General features: G+C 37.0%; 1 non-coding gene across 1 annotated transcript; it reads left to right on the top strand.

Annotated features, from left to right (window-relative positions):
* Positions 1-5992: 5992 nt before the first annotated feature.
* Positions 5993-6198, top strand: LOC111528093. Its single transcript, XR_002726865.1, has one exon. It is a non-coding gene; the product is annotated as a small nucleolar RNA U3 (small nucleolar RNA).
* Positions 6199-6503: the final 305 nt, after the last annotated feature.

Genomic DNA, 6503 nt, shown 5'->3' with positions numbered 1-6503 from the left:
GCATTAGGTGATGATAACTGAAATCATGAAAATGAAGATCATCTAGGAAGTATGAAGTGTGAAAAGAGCAGAGATAAGGAAATAAATGGATTTCAGGGAAACATGTTAAGGACAAGCAAAGAAAAATTTAAAAGGTCTTGTATAAGAAACAAAGAAACAGCAGTCAAAGAGGCTGACAGAGATCAATTAATGTGGAATATCCAGAATCCAAAGGTGTACAGGACCTCAAAAAAAAAAAAAAAAAAAAAAAAAAAGAAACTGATTGACTATATCAAATTCAACAGAAAGATCTCATAAGAAAAGGACTGAGAAATGTCTTTGGATTTTGTAATTAGAAGGTACCCACAAAGTTCATAATGAAGGCATTTCTAGGAGTGCTGGTCTGGAAAGTGTCTCATTTACAAAACATATTTAAAGACCTAGAACTTAAATGCAAGTAGCAATATAATGGCATCAAGAAAAAAGTCAATACAGCGGAAGTTCTGATTTGATTGTCCACATTACAAGTAATTAGGTTCTGATTCTGGATGAGGAAGGCAATTCTTTACATCTTTTCTGTAGGCTCAGAATCCATGGAATATGTTTCCTCACACAGCTGAAGGAATTATAAATAATCTACTCTTGAATATACACACACGCACTCTCTTGTTTTTATTACATTTTAAATAAGACTTTAAAATGCTAACTTATCAGAAATACACTAGAGGAAAAAGAAACAGCATGGATGTAACCCTCTACTAATGAGGCACTAATGCATAATTATTATAATACACGTACTTCTCTCCACAGACGAATATTTATAAACACTGAAATCGTCTAGTTTGCAGTGAAGTCTTATGTACAGATTATTTTTCTCTTGTGGTTTGTCCTTTTTTCTTATTGTGGTAATGTTTAATGAATTTCATAGGCTCTGCTCATTCTCTGAAAATACTGAATGAACTTGTATACATAATAGGTGCTGCCTTCAATGAGTATGCAGAGATGAGATATTAAACACACCATCATCAGTACCAGTAGTCAGTTGCCTTCATTGTAAATACTCAGAGTTCAGCTAAAACACAATATGGTAAAACAAAGCTGGTTGAATTAAGTAATTTCAACAGATGGTACCTAGGGAGGGGATCAAGGGAAGCATATATTAAAGTAATTCAGATTAAAGACTGATAAGGTTTGAGGGAATCCATTAAATAGCACCCTTTTCTCAGCCTGAGCTCTGAGCCAACTGAGAGCTAAACAAAAGATGGAGATCAAAGTATCAGCAGTATTACCAACAAAGACCACTCTAGGTTGAAGGACATGGTTTAAGTATGCACCAACAATCACTGGAAGTAAGTGAATTCACTAAGCCCCATCAAGTGCTGAAACGCAGTCCTTTCTGGTCATCAAGGTGATCAAGCTTTGGAGAAAAATATTCTCCAAAGACAACATTTCACATCGTGTAAATATTACTATTTGTTCATTTAATTTCTCTCTCTTTTTTTTTTTTTTTTTTCTTTTTTTTTTTAGAGACAGAGTCTCTCTCTATCACCCAGGCTGGAGTGCAGTGGTGCCATCTCGGCTCACTGCAACCTCCACCTCCTGAGTTCAAGTGGCTCTTCTGCCTCGGTCTCCCAAATAGCTGGGATTACAGGCGCCCACCACCATGCCCAGATAATTTTTGTTTTTTTTTCATTTTTTGTTTTTTGTTTTTTAGCAGAGATGAGGTTTCACCGTGTTGGTCATGCTGGTCTCAAACTCCTCACCTCAAGTGATTTATCCGCCTCAGCCTCCCAAAGTGCTGGGATTACAGGCGTGAGTGACCATGGCTGGCCTAGTTCATTTAATTTCTACTAATAGAAAACATACATGGAAAAGCAGATTAGAATGTATGCTTCCTGTAAGTAGCTGAACACACACACACACACACACAGTGGGAGAAAGTGGCTAGGCTTTTCGTGCCCAATTCCTCTTCCAAACGCACTAGTGAGATAATTCACTGTACCTCTGTGGGTTGGAGAAAGGAGTGGAGCAAGAGAAAAATTCCCCCCATGAAAACTAGGGGATTGAGCAGGAAATGACTCCCATTTCCCATTCCCCTAATAAATACACATGATTATTAATTGATTGCAGTAAACTTTGCTTTTTATCAACTGCACGGTGGGTATAAACATGTTGCTATATACTTCATTTCTCTTTGGTCCTATCTGCCAACATTATGATTATATCTACAGATAAGCACTGAAGACATATATACAGACTTATTGGTAGGAACAGGGCTTTAGCCTGGAATCATAATTTCCTAAATCAAGATCTAGCTTCTGACTATGGAAAGTTAACACTGAGAAAAAGCATTACCCAAATTACATTCTGCATTGTGTAAACACCACCATCCATTCATTTAACAAGCCTTTCTTAAGAGTCTACAATATTCCAAACAGTAGGTTAAGTCATGCAGATATAAATATGAACAATTTAAATAAAATTCCTGACTTCTAAGAAAGAATTTCTCCTAAAAAAATTCACTTCATCAAATAATGCTACCAAAATATTAAAAGCTCAGTATCCAAATATATAAGAGAATGTAGCATATGACAACAGTAGCTTCTCAAAACCAAGAAGGACAAGTTGGACTACAAAATAAGGGGTGTTGAGGTATCTGGACGTCCATCTGGAAAAAAGCAAACATTTAATCACACCCTACACTTTCAGTCAGATTAAATTCCAAATGGATCAAAGGTCAGAAAATATACAAAAGTAAAACCCCACAATTTCTAGAAGAAAGAATGGGAAAATATTTTAGATTCTTAGAATGACGAAAGTCTTTTTACATGTGACTCAAAATGTAAAAGCTGTGTTCTCACCTGGAGATTTGACTAGGGAAGGATCCATTTCCAAACTCCCTCCTGTAACTGGCAGAATTCCTGGCAGTTAGCCTCAACACCAGCAACCAAGAGAACAAGCCTCTGCTACTTCCGGTCTCTGACCTCTAGATTTTCATAGAGCCCACCTGGTTAGGTCAGACCCACCCAGGATAATCTCCCTTTTGATTAACTTGAAGTCAGCTGGTTAGGAACTTTTATTACAACTACAAAAATCCCCTCACGTCTGCCTTATTCTCCTAATTAGAAGTCACAGATTCTGCCCTCATTGGAGGAGAGGGGTTTACACAAGAGCATTACTCAATGGGGATCAGGGTGTGTCTGCCATATCTCCCTAATATGTAAAGATTTCCACTCAACACTCATCATTAGACAAATGAAAATCAAAACCACAATAAAATACCATCTCACACCAGTCAGAATGGCTATTATTAAAAAGTTAAAAAATGACAGATGCTGGTGAGGTTATGGAAAGAAGGGGCTGCTTATACACTGCTAGTGGGAATGTAAATTAGTTCAACCATTGTGGAAAGCAGTGTGGTGATTCCTCAAAGAGCTTAAAATAGAATTACCATTTAACCCAGCAATCCCATTATTGGGTATAAACTGAAAGAAGTATAAATCATTCTACCATAAAGACACAGGCATATCTATGTTTCTTGGAGCACTATTCACAATAGGAAAGACGTGGAATCAAGCTAAATGCCCATTAATGATAGACTGGATAAAGAAAATGTGCTACATATACACCATGGAATACTACACAGCCATAAAAAAGAATGAGATCATGTCTTTCGCACCAACATAGATGGAGCTGGAGGTCATCATCCTAAGCAAACTAATGTAGGAACAGAAACCCAAATTCCACATTTCTCACTTGTAAATGGGAACTAAACAACAACACATGGACATAACAAAGGGAACAACACACACTGGGGCCAACTGGAATGTAGAGGGTGGGAAAAGGAAGGGGATCAATAAGCTACCTACTGGGTATTATGCCTATCACTTGGAAATGAAATGATATGTACACTGAACCTCCATGATATGCCGTTTACTTATGTAACAAACCTGCACGTGTACTCTCGAACCTAAAATCAAATTTTTTTTAAAAAAAGAGAAAATTACAAATGTAATTTTAAAAACATTTAATTTTAAATGATTTTTTTAAGTTCCAAGAAATCTATGAAAAGAAAATCCAGTGGAAAAACTGGAAAAAAATGAATAGTTAATTCCGGAAAACATATACAAGTAGCTCTTAAATATATGACAAGATGTTCTATCTCATTTATACAAACAAAAAAAATGCCTTTTTAAAGAATACCTATCATATTGGCAAAAATCTAGAACTGTTCATGTATTCTCTATGGGGTAACAGGTACTCTCAAATATTGCAGGCAGAGGTTTAAATGTGTCTAGCCCTTATAAAGAACAATTGGTAATTGGCAATATCTATAAATACATATCCCCCTGACCTTGAAATTCCAAAGCAGAAAATTTACCCTAAAGATCTATCAGCATGTATGTGAAATTATATTGATTTCAGCAATATTTCTAAGAGCAAAATATTGGAGACAATGCAGACATAGCTATCCAACAGGAGGTGAGTTAACTATGGTCCATTTATATAGTGGAATACTGCATAATTTTAAAAAATGAGGAAACATTCCAAATACTGCTATGGAAAAATTAATGTAGAACAGTGTATTTAATAGCTATGTTTTTCATAAAAAAAAAAGCAGAAAAATAAGAATACAATTTGTATTTGCTTGCAAGTGCATAAATTTTAGAATATGTGGTTCTACACCTGGAGGTGATATGTATGCATATATATATGTGAATAATAGACGATTGGTAGGTAGGTATGTAGATAGAGGATTGATAGATATAGACTATTTTACATCTCATGTCTTATGGCTGCTTCTCTGCTACCATCTAGTCATGGCCAAACTTCTAGTTCCAAATTCAGTCAGAGCTAGAGTTGTATTATTCCAACATTCAACATGAAGAAATTCCTATAGGTCTGTAACAGTAAACTGGCTATGACTGAATCCCCAATTACCCAAATTCACCATATTAATACTTTGCATGCATTTTCACCCTTTGCCTATTCTTCAAGGTTTTGTAGTAACCCAACTATTCACCTGATGAATACAAGTTATATGCCTGATACAAGAATGGAAAGGGACTTTTTACCATTACCTCCTAGTTTGCTCAACAAGTAATCTTTTAATGAATACTTCTATAGAATTTTACAGTCATAAAAAATGCTTTTCGGATGCCTGCAATTATCTAAAGTAAGAAAATATGGCAACTTGAACTCACGTATTTATCGCTGTTTCCTCTTTTACTCTATTAAAATAACAAACGAGGAATCAGAAGCTATGAATCCACAAGGACAAAGAGAACAGGAAACGAGACAAAAACAGGAGAGAGATATCTTTCTATCTCACTTTAATAGGAACAAATTATAACTCATTTCACACAACAGAAAATCCTACAGCCTGAGACTGCAGAGGGAAAAATCAAGAAAATGTGACTTTATTCATGTCCCCAGAACCCTAGGAAAGCATCGGAATTCAAGAGAAGTTGGGTTGATAGTTTAGCTAAAACTTTGTTAGCCAAAGCCTGTGGGCCAGCAGCATAGGCACTCTTCAAAGTGTGTTAGAAATGCAGAATTTCAGGTCCCATCCCTGATTCCGTCCCTACCCAATCAGGCCTACACTTTAACAAGATTCCCAAGTGCTCTGTAAACCCCTTAAAATTTGAAAGGCAGTGATATAAAGAGCAGTTCAAATTCCAGAATTTCTCCCATATTCCACGGAGCCATGCAACTGCTCCCTCAACCCTAGATAAGAGATTTTCTTGATGATGTTGAATCGAAGAGGTCCCAGATTCAGGGACGCTGGCATCGCTGAAGACATCAGCGAAGCAACGAAGTACAGGCATTTCGCTCGTCTACAAGAATAAGGCCCACAGTGCCCTTATCCTGTTCAGCAATCCAAAGTCTAGCAACAGCCTCCCATTCCCAGGTAGAACATCTGAAATGTTTCTATGGAGGAAACCTACTAGCCCAGAAGAGAAGACCTGCACATACTGACATGGGGAGAATCCCGATTAAGAGTCACTTCATCAAGACTATAATTTCAGGGATCATTCCTACAGTGCACTACCAGAGAAGTTTCTGTGAACGTGCAGAGCACCGGAAACCATGAGCAGGAGGCGCAGCGTTCTCTCCTGAGCATGAGGCCGGATCTTGGTGTTGCTTCGCTGCGACTGCCATTGGCCGTTGATGATCGTTCTTCTCTGGGAGGGTAAGAGAGGACACAGTTTGAGTGGTTTCCATTAAAAAAAAAGAAAAAGAGTCACCTCATCACCTTAGCATCCCTACAGTAAATAGAGAGTAAGGCACACAAGTCTGATTCCAATCAGAGTGAGGAGTAGTTTTTTGGGTTTTTTAATACAATATGCCTTCTCTCAGATTAGTTTCTAGCTCAGCACCAATAATAAAAAAGGGAAATACTCCAACCCAAGCTACATGTGCAAAGATGTTCACTGAAGCATTGTTTATCATGAAAACTATATTTTAAAAATCATTAAAAAAAAAAAAATCTGGTTTGAGAAAACTAGGTCCCTGTGTGAAAT

This window comes from Piliocolobus tephrosceles, chromosome 1 (genome assembly GCF_002776525.5).
Source record: "Piliocolobus tephrosceles isolate RC106 chromosome 1, ASM277652v3, whole genome shotgun sequence".
In the NCBI taxonomy this organism is placed as follows: Eukaryota; Metazoa; Chordata; class Mammalia; order Primates; family Cercopithecidae; genus Piliocolobus; species Piliocolobus tephrosceles.
The sequence above is the reverse complement of the archived record's forward strand: the minus strand, read 5'-3'. Positions and strand labels throughout refer to the sequence as shown.